The sequence below is a fragment of the Temnothorax americanus genome, unplaced genomic scaffold (genome assembly GCF_048541705.1).
Source record: "Temnothorax americanus isolate GAGA-0224 unplaced genomic scaffold, ASM4854170v1 Scaffold149, whole genome shotgun sequence".
Taxonomy (NCBI): Eukaryota; Metazoa; Arthropoda; class Insecta; order Hymenoptera; family Formicidae; genus Temnothorax; species Temnothorax americanus.
In genome coordinates this window covers 77501-93766 of record NW_027509285.1, presented here as the reverse complement: position 1 = coordinate 93766, position 16266 = coordinate 77501, and the positions used below count along the sequence as shown (strand labels likewise).

General features: G+C 39.1%; 1 protein-coding gene and 1 pseudogene across 3 annotated transcripts in view; both read right to left on the bottom strand.

Moving 5' to 3' along the window:
* Positions 1-16266, bottom strand: part of LOC143894928 (epidermal retinol dehydrogenase 2) — a 117057-nt gene that overhangs the window by 38728 nt on the left and 62063 nt on the right. The window lies entirely within an intron of this gene.
* LOC143894929 (uncharacterized) lies at positions 8911-15388 on the bottom strand (annotated as a pseudogene). The gene is made up of 3 exons (XR_013256206.1): positions 10179-15388; positions 9854-10064; positions 8911-9424 (listed from the first exon to the last, which is right to left on the bottom strand). The product of XR_013256206.1 is annotated as an uncharacterized LOC143894929 (transcript).

Sequence of the window (16266 nt, the reverse complement as noted above, 5' to 3'; positions counted from 1 at the left end):
CATATGAGGGTATTTGGTTCAGATGCGTACGCGTACGTGCCAAAACTGAAGACAACGAAGTTCGAGGCGCGAGCTAAGAAGCTGATCTTCGTAGGATACGACAGCGAGTCAACTAACTACAGATTGTATGATCCCGAAAATAAAACTGTATCTGTCTGCAGGCACGTGAGTTTTAACGAGAAATCGAGCGGATTGGGATCTGTTGTACCGACGTCCGAGGTGCAGGTGTTTGTTCCGCTGTCGAGCGGTGACGGTGAGCTGGAGGAAGTTAGTGACGAAGAGGTAGCTGAAGCCAATGCCAAGAACGAGGTGGATGGAGCAAACGTCGATGACGATTTCGAGGATGCATATGACGGTGAGGCGACTGCACGTGCCGAGCACGAGTTGTGTGCAACGCCTCCTGCGCCTCGTGTGTTGCGAGATCGCGCGACATTGCGCTTACCGAAAAGATTCGAGGTGAATCTCGCCGAATATAACATACCGTCTACGTACGAGGAAGCTGTGTCGAGTCCAGAGGCTGCTCAGTGGATCGAGGCAATCGAGGATGAGCTGCAGGCGCACAAGAAGAACGGTACGTGGAAGTTGGTGCCGCGAGTACCAGGAAGAAAGTTAATAGATTTTAAGTGGGTCTTCAAGGTGTTGAGAGACACCGAAGGAAGAATACTGCGTTTCAAGGCGCGTTTATGCGCGAGAGGATTTCTGCAGCGACACGGAGTGGACTACTCCGAAACGTTCTCGCCGGTAGTCAGATATGACTCAATTCGAGTCTTGTTGGCGAACATCACCGAGGAGGATCTCGATGTTGTGCAGTTCGACGTTTGCACGGCGTTTCTTCATGGAGACCTAAAAAAAGACATACAGATGGAGATTCTGACGGGGCTGAGGATCGACGAGGAAGACGGAGGACGAGAAAGTGTCGTGTGCAAACTTGTGAAATCCTTATATGGACTTAAACAGGCACCACGTTGTTGGAATGTGAAGTTCGTAGGTTTTCTTAAGCAATTCAATTTACAGGAGTTGATTGCTGATAAGTGCGTGTTTTGCGGCGTATATAACGGCTATAAAGTGTATCTCGCGTTATTCGTGGACGACGGTATCATTGCTTCAAAGTCGTCAAAAGTGGTCGCGGAGATTGTAAACACGCTCAGCGAGACGTTCGAGATCACTCTCAGCGACTGTAGTTGTTTTGTCGGTATTCAGATTAAACGCGATCGCGATAAGAAATCGTTGTTCGTGCATCAGACGGCGTATGCAAAGAAAATTATAGAGAAATTCGGTATGAATAACTCAAAAGCGGTTTCCGTACCGGCGGATCCACATGTTACTCTACTTCCAGTCGAGTCAAGGGGAACAGAGCAAAACGTGCCGTATCGTGAGGCTGTAGGGTCACTAATGTTTCTTGCGATAGTGACGCGCCCGGATATTGCGTATTCAGTTAACCTAGTGAGTAAGTTTTTGAACAATCACCACGAGAGTCATTGGCGTGCGGTAAAGCGGATTATTTCGTACTTGGTCGGGACTGTTAATATGGGAATCGAATATCGAGCAGTGGGGTCAAAGATAAAGGGTTACTCCGATGCTGATTTTGCGAGTGACGTGGAGACACGTAGATCAACGACGGGATATGCTTTCTGCATGGCCAATGGCATAGTCACGTGGGCGTCTCAGCGACAAAAGCTTGTATCGCTAAGCACAACCGAATCAGAATATATTGCAGCTGCAACCGTGTCGAAAGAAGCTGTGTGGCTGCGTACTTTATTAGCAGATATCGGGCATCGTTGCGACGAACCTACTATCTTACATATAGATAATCAGAATGCAATCCGTCTTGTGCGAAATCCGGAATTCCACAAGCGGACCAAACACATAGATGTTAAGTATCATTACATTCGCGAAAAAGTCGAGAGTCGAGAGATTAGTGTGGCGTTCGTGCCAACCGAGGTTCAGTTAGCGGATATCTTTACTAAGGCTCTACCGAGAAATCGTTTTCGTGATTTATGTGCGAGTCTGGGTCTGTGTACAAAACGCTCCGACGGCGGAAGTGTTGAGGTATGTGTCGTCGCATTTGAGGCGCGTGCATGTATGTACGGCATGTGTGTATGTGAGCATGCACCGGAAATAACCGAATCTGGCCGAGCGTCGGGTACGAGTTGCGTTGCTACGAGGCGTACCGAAGTACCGATAGTCTTTTAGTCAACAAGCGATTTGTCTAGAAGAAAGTCACGTTGTAATAATAAAGTCGCATTTTATCTCTGTAAAACTTTCCTCCTTGCATTCAACAGTATTTTCAACAACACAATAATATAATGTAGTCAGCTTCCGCTCTCTGAGATTTTTTGAGAGTATACATCTCAAATCCTCAATCCGACTGTTACCTTAATATTCCGTCAAAAGAAAATTAAATAAATATAAATGGTCAAACGTTAAAAATTAAATCGTAAAAGTTACCTGACAGTCGAATTGATCAGAGTTAAGATATCATCTCAACGCGCATTATTACAACGAAAACGTCCTTCTTTAGACGAGCGCAAGAGTTACAGTGACGAAATATCATGAGGCATCGGCATAACGTTAGATAGAACTGTTGTGAGAAAAGAAATCAACAGTGTGGAAGTCCCTCGATAACCGGCGTATAAATATTACTAAGTCCCGCCGTGTCCTCCTGTAAGTTAATGCCGTTGTTTTGGCGCTTAATATAAAACATCTCCGAAATGCTTCTCCTTAAGTAAGATCTCTCACGATCCATAATTAAGACATTGTCCCAATCAAACTCATGCCCCTCCAAACGGTGTTGTGACACAACTGATAGATCCCTCAGATTTCTGCTCAGCTGATTACGATGCTCCTTAATACGGGTTCCCAATTGTCTCTTAGTCTGGCCGACGTACGAAGCGTCACAATCCTGACAGCAAATTTTATAAACAACTCCGCTCAAGAAGTTATTATGTAGCTTGTCTTTCAAAGGTTTGATAATCCAGCTCAATTTGTTTAAGCCAACCATTGCAGTGCGCAAATTAAATTTTTTAATTGTATTACAAAAGCTATTAGTGATTTTATTGATGTAAGGAACAACAAAGAAACGATCTTTAACCATGCTGTCAGTAGCGTGAGCGTCCATCACGCTTCCCCGCTGCTGCTCATTAATCAATTTGGTAATTCTTTTTTTGACAATCTTAAACACGAGTTCAAACGAGTATCCATTAGCCAGCAAAATATCCATCAGCATTCTTATGTTTTTTTGCTGATACCTCGGATGGGACAGCAAGAACGCTCTATCTACCATACCAACGATCCTGCCGATTTTCTGACAATGAGGGTGGTGTGAGAAAAAATTTAAGTATCGTCCCGAAAACGTGGGTTTATGATACCAGTCGAACTCAATAATACCGTTATTGATTATAACAGTGGTATCTAAAAAATTGATCCTATTAAGTCTTATTTCAACAGTAAATTGCAGTCTATGGTGGAAAGAATTAAACACTTCGAGGACAGTGTTGACTAAGGACCTCGGCATAGACATCAAAATATCATCTATATATCTGAAATAAATTGGCACGACGATAGGCAGGCGCTCGAGCGCCTTGACCTCCAAATCCACCAGCACTAAATCCGCAATCACAGGAGACAATGGGGAACCCATAGGGAAGCCAAAGGTCTGCTTATAAATAACACCATCAAAAATGAAATAGGTGGAATCAAAAACGAATTGAATAGCTGATAAAAATTCCTTCAAAGGCAGATCAGTGTTTTGCGAGATAAATTGCCATCTATGTCTAATGCTCGTGATTGCCAAATCCAAAGGGATATTCGTAAACAAGGATACCGCATCAAACGATATCAGATCAAAATGGTCGTCAATGCGCATACCTGACAGTTTCTTAACTAAATCGAAGCTATTATTAATGTGGCTGTTAGCCTTGGGAACGCTAGCCTGTATCACGTCCTGCAGGAATCTGGCCAAGGCATGCAAAGGGCTGTTAACAGTCGACACGATCATCCTGAGTGGACAGTCGGCCTTGTGTATCTTTGGCAGGCCGTAAGCTCTAGGAATTACCCCGTCCGTGCAATTAAGAAGCCTATACTGTTGATCATTAATGTATTCTTTTTTTAACCAAGATTGAAGGAGGTTATTTAAATCCTTCGTAATTTTCCGTGTAGGATCCTTACTCAAAACAGTATAAGTATATTCTCGTCACTCAACATCACATTCATCTTACTCGAGTAATCGCTGCCATCTAAAACAACTGTTACATTACCCTTGTCGGCCCTAGTAATCGCTAAGCTATCATTATCCTTGAGAAAACGTGTGGTCTCGATTAACGCTTGTTTTAATGCGTGATCATGTTGTTGAGAAGGAAGATTTCTTACTGCTACCCTCTCTATAGTCTGCATGCAGTGGTTGCGAACACCCTGACGGAAATTCAGAGGTAAATGTCGAATGCTAGCCTCTAAGTACTTAATAAATACGCAAACCAATTTTTCGCGGCAATCTTTCGGTGGCATACTAAAATTCGGACCTAATTGTAAGAGCCCTTGTACTTTAGGAGGGAGTGAGGCTGACGAGAGATTAATCAGCCATTTCTCCTGTAAGCAGAGAGGGGAGTGAGCAGGAGCCTCCAAAAAGTCAGCCGGATTGAGAGAAATCTCAAAGGAATCCACTTCCGGAGCATTATTTACAACGCGCGAGAAGGACACGACGCTTTTTTCACAACTACCACTCGCCCGCCGACGCAAGCCAGCGCGATTAGGCATGGAAGGGTGTGATTGTGAAGCAAAATAATTAATAGGTTGTAAGAGTGCCATATCCTCCTTCTTTTTCCTGTCAAGCAAGAGGAAAAACTTTTTTCTTAGCCTATGATGTTTTTTAGAGAAAATGTTATCAAGAGATCTTACCTGACTGTAGTAAAATTTATACCAGAAACAAGAGATGCATACTCTCAAAAAATCTCGGAGAGCGGAAGCTGACTACATTATATTAAGGTGCGAATTCATGGGACGCTCGTTTCAGCGTATCGCGAGATCACGTGATTTCGATCTGACGCTAGCGTCAAGCAAAGAAAGCTGGATTTTCTCAGCTTTAAGCGTCAAAGCCAAAGCAGCGCGAAGACGCCAAAATTTTGACGCTGTTTTCCTTTTCATGAATTTCAATTGACGCCGGCGTCAATTGTGGTCATGCGACCTTCTTGCCGCTGAAAATGAGCGTCGAGCGTCAGCATGAAAAGGCACCTTTATTGTGACCACTGCTTTATACCTTTTGACCACTGCATTCACCCTGATGACCATCTGTATGTACTGAGGAGGGTCCAAACCAAGGACCGAAACGTTTGCGTTATATTATATATAATAATTTTATAATTTTGTTGTTATTGTCGCCCGTCCATCGAGCGAAACGGCTCTCATTTGCCTTTATGACTTTATCTTTTATATTAGTTTTTTTAGCAAAATACATAACCAATTTCTGCCGCAATAAATTAAAATATCCTTCTAAAACACGCTTTGCCTATATCATACGTGTGAGGCTGAGTTTCCACTGAGCGCGTCACGTGTCGCGTCGTCACAAGTTAACCAATCAAAACATCTCATTTCATTACATTCTTGTGACGGGATCGAAATGGGATGTTTTGATTGGTTCAACTCGGACGACGCGACGCGTGACGCGCTCAGTGGAAACTCAGCCTTAAAATTGGTAACTTTGACATTGAATGTTTCGATAGGACGTTCTCTTGTGATAGTCCCTCTCAAAAGTTCCGCGCGCCGGGCGAAAGAAACTGCTGTACGCAGCGCCTCTCTGGAGAGGGAAACTTTTTACTATGACTGTACGCGCACACATAGCGACGCTCTATCTGTATATATATAATATACGCCCATACTTAGCTTACGTCGAGGATACAACAACACTGCGCCTCAAGCTCAGAGTTGCGCGCGCAGTAAAAGCAACGAATGTATAGCCGCCAAGTTCCGAGCCTAACCTCTATCATTCTGTGTTGTGTAAAAAATATCCACTCAATTTCGCATTTCAAACGGCAGGTTTGCCAGGAAAAAGGCAGAAGAGAGAAAAAAAAGAAACTTACAACCATGTCTGCAGTTAAAAAAAAAACGTATTCAAAAAATAAATAAAATAATTTATACATAATTGACCTTCATTTTGTGAATAAAAAATTTATTTATAACTGGAATAGAAAAATAAAAACTATCTATTACAATATTGGTAATGTGGATTATAATCAGTATATTTAGAATGTAACATTTTATTTTATTCTTATTTATTTATTTTATTTTATTTCTAAGCGCTTTTATCTTTTGTAATTTTTGATTTTTTATCATTATTTTAGTTTTCTATCACATTTAATTTTATTTCTAAAAATGGAGGAGAAGAGGGTGTGTACACTTTTTACACTGCAAAATGTGAACCATATTGTATTAACTTAGTAATAATTTTATTTATAGTTTTTTTATCTTTCGTAATTTTTAGTTTTCTATTTTCACATTTTGCAGTGCAAAAAGTGTACACAACTTTTTCTCCTCCATTTTATACACTTCTTTCAAGTTCTCAAAACTGATATTTTGTTTCGCCATTCTTTTCAATAAATCTCGGGAAACAACACCTTTTAATAAATGTAACTTTTCTAAATTTGCCTTAATGGTATCATATTCTAATTGATCTGATAGACAAGTTTCGTATGGTTTCATGTATTTTAATAAATCTTCTTCTTTTTTAAGAAATTTAATTAACTTCTGAAGAACTGAGAAACATCGAAAGTTGCATTATGAAAGTTTTCCAGAACGTAGGAACCTAAAATGTCTTGAGCTAATGTTGACAATTTAAACAATCCTGGACCTTTCCGTTCTGGAAAAGCTTTTCTGAAAACTGTCAAAGTGTCAACAAATCCAACTATATTAGTAAAATCTAAGTGAACATTATTTTTAACCATTGCTCTGAGTAGTCGCGGAACATCGAACTTAGCGTTATGTGCGGCGACGAGTACATTCATTTTCTCTGAACAACTTAAAAATCGATTAAGAGCAATTAAAGCATCTTTTATATGAATCGTGGAAACTACTTCATTATTTAAATGCAAATGTCCTTCTATAATACTTAAACTTGTTATATTCATTGCAGCAGGTGAGATAGGTTGCGTCGGGGTTACATAAACATTGAATTCGCGATTTTCTGATATTGCAGCTATTTGTAAAATGTCGTCAGTCATACTTAGACCACCAGTTTCAAGATCAAAATAAATTACATTATAAGCAAAAAATACTGATTCGGTAACAGTTGTTTGTGTAGGTGTTACATTCATACCACAATTCGATACATTTATACCACAATTCGATACATTCATACCACAATTCGATATATTCATACCACAATTCGATTTATATGTTTGTTCGGGCGTCGCTTTTCGACAATCGCCCTGAATCTGGATTCCGCTCAGAGTTGAGCGAGAAGCGTGGATAACGCGAGTCGTAAATTCGCGGGAGGAATGAGGATTAAAGCACTCGGAACACAGATTGCACAAAGAAATATATAGTCTTTATTTCAAGAACGGAAAAGACGCGAGGGGGAACAACGGATCGTGCGCCGCGGATTCGGAAATCTTCTGAGTCGTTCGTACTTGTCTGCCAGGTATCGCGAACGGAAATCTTGTCTCGACTTCTCGCATCGAAGCCTCTCGCGGAGCGGAGATCTTGTTCGCGTCGAACGGAAATCTTGAGCGCGCGGCAGAAGAACGATCGCGAGCGGAGCACGACCGGAAGTTTTCGGACCCCTCGCTAAGTAGTACACTTAATGAAGAAATATGAGTAACTTAGATCCGCACTTTGAGACGAAACGAGCGAGTAGCGATTCAAGCAGCGATTTAAGAGGGAGAGAGCCGTGCTGTCTTTCGACGAGGATTGATACGCGACGACTTTCGGCTATGAGTTCTGGCCCACGACTTGAGGCTAGGAATCCTCAGCAACGACTGAATGTCCGGCGAGCGAATTCGCCGTTTACTCAAGAGGGTTGTTTTTCAGGAACGAACGCGCGATGAGAGCTGAATCGCTATTCGTCCGTATGGTCACATCACGCGTCACAACAGCCGTTTCCGTGCTTCGACAAATAAGGGAGCACTCTCGTAACGCGTGATCGCGATTGATGGGCTTCGAGGGCGCGGGGATCGCGGGGAACGTATGTTTCGCACAAGGTCGACAAAGCTCGAATCACATAAACATCGGTATTTTTCGATGTTAAATATAATAATGTTTTCGAGCCGATGTTTCGCGTAGGAAAGTTCAACGGATCTCGAACAATGTTACACCTTCTGAACTCTCCATTTTTTTTCTTAACTGTTCTCTCTTTATTACTAATTCAAGTCTCCGTAATTTTTTTCTTTAGTTGATTCTCTTATTGCTCTTGCCCTTCTTTTCTTATCATATGTAATAGTATATTTAGCTGTGTGAGTGCCCGGTGACAATCGCAATTTTTTTTTGATATCTAAAATTGAAGCTTTGCCGTCATTTTTTGTGCATACTGCACTCGCAACACGGAAATCTGCTGCAGCGCTTTTACTGTGACATACGTTTTTATGCGCTTTGTGGGCTATAATATTATTTACGCTTTCATTTGCCTGACTAGAAGCTGCGACAGAAAACTTTCGAGCGTTATTAGCGTATTTAGAAAACAACGCATATAAGGCTGCATATAATTTTTCATCTTTTAGCTGTATTGTTTGTGCTCCGGAATTATTTCCCCGCCTGCACCAGTTACCGCAATTTTCGTGTTGATTATAAATGTGATCGGGAATACTCCGGATGGCACTTGCAAGCTCTGCAGTTTTGCCTTTGTTCTGTAAGATTGCATAAGCAAAACATTTTTTTAAATGTGGAATTGCACTTTTTTTATTTAATTCTTTATGACTTTTTACTAACTCGTACAATTCTTTTCCGAAATTTTTTACTAAATGATTTTTATCTGCTAATTTGTATATAACTTCGGAATTTTCTTTTCGCACAGCTGCTATTGTGCTACTATCCTCGTCGCCAATAACAACTCGAACTTTCAAGCCTATATCTTTTAGTACTTGGCTGTGATTAACCAGTTATTGCGCTTCAGCATCCGCCTCCATAGCTTTTGCGTTTCCGTGATAATTTTTGCGGCAGTCATGATCTGCTTTATCACGTCCCCAGTCACATAATGCACACTTCCTATTGCGAGTAGCATAATCCAGAATCTTTCCACTCAAAAATCCGATGATTATTCCATAACCATTAAGGCTATCGTAGCTACTTCCATTGCCTCTCTTGGTCCATCCCATGTCGTATGAAATTATAATATTTACTATCTAATAATGCTGCATCCAACTCACAATTTAGATTATTATTGATGTCGGAAGATTCAAGGATTTGTAAGTTAGGATAAATGTCATCAACTATTTCTGGCGGCCTATAAAAAAATAAATAAATAGCAGATTATATAAAAACATACAAAATGAAGTAGATTACAATGAAGATTTTATTTATGATTTCGTGTACTTAAAAAGTAGATATAAAAAAAATAGTGTAAATTTCAGGATCACACGATGGATGATTTCTTCAAAATAAAATAAGATTAAAGTCAGTAAAATACATTGTTATACGTACAGTACATTTTTGGTACAAATCAGAGTAATCGAAGAAATCATCTTATAATAATTTTCTATGCGTCTACACATTTTTGACACAAGTCAGTAAAATATATTGTTATATATATGTATAAATGTTTAAATGTATTCTACTATATTTTTAGAAATATTACATAATAAGATTATTATTCTAATGAAAAAGTTAGAAGTATCAATAGTACTGTATGTTCTTCGATTACTCTGATATATACCAAAAATGTACTGTATATATATATATATATATGATGACAAGACGTCCCTCCTCTTCTGCAGCTCGTCTACAACTTTCTTTTGCAGCCTTTTCAATTGCTGGTCCTACTTCTCGTTCGTACCGTTGGTACAAGTCATTTGATATTGTTGGGATATTCATAACAGCCAGTAGCTTATTCAATCCAGTACAGCCCATACCAGAATGTACAGCACCTGTCAAAGAGCATTTGAGGTTATTTTTTCGGTATATATAATTAATATTTAAATAATGTATTCAACTTTATAACAGATAAATTATTATGTATCTAAAAGTAACAACGGACTTACCAAATACAGCTGCTGAATTGATGTCAGAGTAAATACGTTGTTGAGCTTATTGACACTCATGCTCTTTATTGGTACGAACTTCATTAATTCTTTTGCATTTATCACAACAGATAATTAAAGTAGAATCAAGTCCTGTATATTTTTCTTTCAAGACTTTATCTCAAGTATAGGTATTCATTGCACTTCGAACATCTCAAATTTTTTGCAAGTACTTTGAGGTCTACGATGCGTTTCCCCTCACAGACATTTTTATCGCATTCACATAATATATTCTGAATACGTTTTTTTTTTAACTGCAGACATGGCTGTAAGTTTCTTTTTTTTTACTCTCTTCTGCCTTTTTCCTGGCAAACCTGCCATTTGAAATGCGAAATTGAGTGGAATTTTTTACACAACACAGAATGATAAAGGTTAGGCTCGGAGCTTGGCGGCTATACATTCGTTGCTTTTACTGCGCAGCTCTGAGCTTGAGGCGCAGTGTTGCCGTATCCTCGACGTAAGCTAGTATGGGCGTATATACAGATAGAGCGTCGCTATGTGTGCGCGTACAGTCATAGTAAAAAGTTTCCCTCTCCAGAGAGGCGCTGCGTACAGCAGTTTCTTTCGCCCGGCGCGCGGAACTTTTGAGAGGGACTATCACAAGAGAACGTCCTTTCTCCGGTCCTTTTACTAGAGAAAATCGATTTTCTATAGATTTTCTTGAAACTGTGAAATATACGTTAATTTAGGTGTGCTTTATGCGAGGTATAAACTTTAGTACCTCTTGCAGTATAAAAATCGAGATATTGAGCCTCCAAAGTTTCAATTTTTACCAAAATTTAGTAAAAGTTGAAACTTTGAGGCTCAGTATCTTGGACTTGGTTAGCGGATGTGGACGAGTGAGTGTCGGAGAGTGTATGAGTGCGATAATTATAGCGATATTTAGAGTAGGTGATAGTTTGTTAAGGTGCCGGGGGCAGGAGAGGGCGAGTTGAAAGGGGTGGAAGCGGCGTAATTGAGGGGAAGACGCGAAGAGCGACAGAGAGGCGAATAAGTAAGAATAATTAACAAAGGGAGTTAAGCCCCATGCACAATGCTAGGCAACAGGCAATAGGAACAGGGAAAATAAATCAGAAATCATGTATAAATGCAGAATAAAGAGTGACACAGGCAATAGACACAGAGTTTCCGTCACGTTGGAAATTTTGTGCCTATTGCCTGTTGCCAACCAATCATAGCATTCGAATTTTTTAGGTTGTAATTAACGATTTTTTGGTTATTTCCGATTTATTTGGTGAATGTATAATTCACTGGCAAAATAAATTTATTATTCTGTTTATTATACACCGTCGACGGAAGCATCGGTTCTCCATCTTATAGTTGTTATTGCGATGAATATTACCACAGCTCCAGTGGTCGAATTAGTACGACACCCGCACGGTATACGGGAGGTTCCAGGTTCAAGCCCTGGCTGGGGTAATATTTTTTCGCAATAAAAATTTAAACTATTGAATTTAGAAATTACATCAACTGACCAAAACCTATGGTCGAAGTTAATAATGTCTCAATGATGTTCTGAAAATGTGCTGTGTGAATCCGACAAACCAAGTTGGCTCACGGTTTTTCAATGTTTATATCGGTAAAGACGTTATATATTGCCAGTTACGGTCGATTTAAATTACTTTAATTGTTATTCTATTCTCTGCATTTTGTTGTAGCCATCGAACCTCCTTAATATAAGATAAGGTAGCAACATGCGGTAGGCACGGTTAATTTACAGAGGTAGATAGGTAGTCGAATCGGTAGGACGGGTGGGGACTCGCGGCGGAGAGGGTAGGCGGTACCAGGCAGGCGTGCTTAAGCTCCGTTTACATGTCAAAAGAAGTGCAAGGTACATACAGGCAAAAAGAAGACCGTGAGGGAGCTGAAAGGAAGGGAAAGAGCAGATTCGTTGAGCATACTGGATTACGTACGAAGTGGAGATAAGGAGAAGGAGAAGGAACATAACAAGAGTGGCGAATGAAATATTTAAAAGAAGTAATATGATGGATAGAACACCACCAGGTTTGAAGCAGACAGGAGATGAAAGGGAGATAAAGAATTAAGAAGGAACACTGATAAGGATGCTGAGTGAACTTAAAATATAAATGGTAGAATTGTGGAACGAGATAAAGAAAATAAAAGAAAACTGGGAGCTGAGAGTGGATAGAATGGAGAAGAAGCTGGCAGAGATGGAAGAGAGAATGAAAAAGATGGAGAGACGGAGCGGAGAAAGTAGCAGAATTAGTAAAGCAAAATAAAGGAAAAAAAGAGTCGCAAAAAGAGAAGGGGGAATATATGTCCTATACATATATATATATATATATATATATATATATATAGGACAAGAAGTTAGAAGATTGAAAAGAATAATAGAAGAAAAAGAGAAAAGAGAGAGAAGGAACAAGATAGTAATAAGAGGGTTGAATACAAACACAAAGACGAGAAGCATAAAAAATGTAGCTAGGGAATTGCTAGAGCAAGAATTTAAGGTTAAAAATGAGGTAAAGAGTGTTCAAACCATGGGAATGGACGGAAGAGAAGTGGTAATAATAAAATTGGAGGACTGGGAAATCAAAGAGAAAATAATGAAAGAGAAGAAAAAATTAAAGGACAAATCTGAAGGCAGAATCTTTATTGACCATGATATGACGAAGACGGTGAGAGAGGTGCAGATAAAAATAAGAGAGCGTGCAAGAATAGAGAAAGAAGATGGGAAGATAGTTAAAGTAGGTTATAAAAAGATGAATATATATATATATATATATATATATATAGGAGGAAAGCAGTATGTGTGAAGCGAGGAACCAGGCGAATTATTAAGAGAGAAGAAAAATTTCTAGATGGTGGCCAAGTTAGAAGAAGAGAACTAGTAAAATCATGGTACAACTACTTCTATTCGAGAACTTGAATCGAAGATTTGGACCGATTTCTAGCATCGTGTACACATGTACGCAAGGCTTTAGAGTACTCTGATTGAAAATTGAAAGTAGCCCATCTTAGTTATTTTTTGTTCCCCATTTATCGCGCTTTAGTTGGCGCTCAAGTCACGCCATATTGTACGTTAAGATAGAGAGAGAGAATAAAGGAAGTCATACGAATAAGCACAGATAGTCCAGTCGGCACGTCGTTAAAAATGACAAATAATTCGACTAATTAGGACAAAGCTGCAAAAAAATTTTAATCTTTTTATTTGGGTGTCAGTAATGACATACTAAGTTTTTGACCTCCCCGTGGTGTGCTTCGGCCGCTATCTTGGAAGAAAGGGGTAAAAAATCGGTTTTTCGCGAATATCTCGGTTTCCATTGGATTTAGGCTAAAATAGTTTAATGCAATATTGTAGGGAATTAAATTCTCTACAAAAAAAAGTATAGTTCTTTCCTACGACCAATAGTTTTGGCGCTAGAGTCGGGAAAAGTAGAATACTTTTTGTAACAAACGGTTTTAGCGACTCTATCTCGCCGTATCTCACTTCTCAGGTAAATGGCGTTGTTATTATGCTAGTGAACCGTTGTCGTTTCACACATCTGGCTTTGTATTATTTACTCGACAATGCTATAAACACTCCTTGTTAAAAACTAGAAGGAGCATCCAAGATTTTAAATAAATTAAAAAATATAGTTATGACGATTATCTCACTGTTTACAATGTCCTGTTTACAATACATCCTTTGGTGGCTGGGCTCAGGTCAAAATTTATATAACATTGGCTTTGGTCGACGTTGCATGTGTTTTCGTGTTCCTATACTAAAATAAAATTATGAATTTAGAGCAGTGTTTTATTTGTGAGGAGACGTTATCCCGCGGTGATACAGTTGATGTCAAAAAGAGAGGGATTAAAACTCTCATCGAGAGCAGTAGAGAGAGAAAAGACAATAAACAATTTTTCCTAAGGGGATTAAACTGTGTAACTGTACCGCGTGCACGTCAAGTGCCGGAAATCTTATATAGATAAAAAATTTATAATTGCATTACTGAGAGCCAAGGAGAAAGCTGTTCCTAGTGTAATCGGCTCCCGAAAATCGAGCATTCCATCTTTCGACTTCAAGACGACATGTCTGTTCTGCGCAGAAGATGCATCGGAAGAATTTGTAAAAAAAACAAACGAAGAAGAATGTTGCAAGGCGCGATACTGTGCACGTGATCAATACGATGCAAGTTAAAGAAAATATTTTGGAAATTGCAAAGAAAAGAGGAGATACGTGGGGCGAAACTGTAAGTATGCGCATCTTAAACGTAATGGATTTAGTTGCAGCCCAGGGTCAATACCACGGTTTATATGTAAAAAAATTCTCATAATCTTAATAATAAACTTAGTGGATTAGGCCTACAGAAAATACCAGATAAAAAAAAACGCGCCACTAATTCTACCGCAAGGTGGTGAGGAAACGGTTCAAAAGTATACTACAGCCTCTGAGAAGTGAGATACGATAAAGTCGCTGAAACCGTTTGTTACAAAAAGTATCCTACTTTTCCCGGCTTTAGCGCCAAAACTATTGGTCGTAGGAAAAAAATCTATACTTCTTTTTTTGTAGAGAATTTAATTCCCTACAATATTGCATTAAATTATTTTACCCTAAGTCTAATGGAAACCGAGATATTCGCGAAAAACCGATTTTTCACCCCTTTTTTCTAAGATGGCGGGCGAAGCACACCACGGGGGAGGTCAAAAACTTAGTATGTCATTACTGACACCCAAACAAAGTGGTTAAATTTTTTTGCAGTTTTGTCCTAATTAGTCGATTTTCAAATGTACTTGCCGACTGGACTAAGAAATCAGAGCGTAAAAGCGTTTCATGTATCCCAAATCTCGTAGATTTTAACAGGTTATGGGCCCAGGCACCAAAGATTATCAAATTTAAAGAAGTTTGTGAGTCTGTAGACTACTCGAGCACCGAAGTGACGAGGTCGAGTCACATACATAACCAAAAAGGTGTGTTCTCGCGTACGTGTCGAAGGCTCTAGTAGTACTCAGCGAACTGCAATCCGACATGGAAATTTGCCATGCAGCGTACCTCGAGCACGAGGACATGTGGGGGTGTATCGAAGGCATCGACAACGACGCTCGGAAAATGGCGAAGGCAAGATCCAAAATAATTCTTTGCGTGGACGCGATCAATTATTCGCATCTTCAATCGTCAACTACAGCGAAAGAAGCGTGGGACAGATTGAAAGCAGCATTCGAGGATTCCGGTCTCACTAGAAAAGTAAGTTTACTTCGTACTCTAGTCACTGCACAGCTCGAGAAGTACAATTCCGTCGAGGAATACGTTAATGAAAAAGTGTGCAAGTAGAAATTTGCACATTGCTTCCTCATTGTTTTTAAATGTGCAAGTAGAAACTTGTACATTGCTTCTTCATAGTTTTTAAATGTGTAAGTGGAAACTTGTACATTGCTTTCTCATAGTTTTTAAGTGTGCAAGTAGAAACCTAGCTGTACATTGCTTCCTCTATAAGGAAACCAAATTAATAAATATCTATTAATAATTATGCATAAAGAAAACAGGCTTCCTCATAGAAGAAGCGATGTGCAGGTTTCTACTTGCACACTTAAAAACTATAAGAAAGCAATGTGCAAGTTTCTACTTGCTCACTTAAACAAGTTTCTACTTGCACACTTAAAAACTATGAAAAAGCAATGTACAAGTTTCCACTTGCACACTTAAAAACTATGAAAAAGCAATGTACAAGTTTCCACTTGCACACTTAAAAACTATGAAGAAGCAATGTACAAGTTTCTACTTGCACATTTAAAAACTATAAGGAAGCAATGTGCAAGTTTCTACTTGCACACTTAAAAACTATGAGGAAGCAATGTGCAAGTTTCTATTTGCTCACTTTTTTTTATGAATAAAGTATCATTAAAGATAGATTGGTGTTGTATTTGATTTGATATCTCAAAATTTGCGGAAATTAAAGCAATCACGTAGATATTTTTAAACAGAAATCGGTAACTTCTTTATTATTAGCAATTTTTATTAATTCTATTATATTCTTCAATTTTTTCTACCCCTATATTTCATATAAAATTCTTTAAAATTTAATTAATCAGTTCTTGAGTTATAGAAATT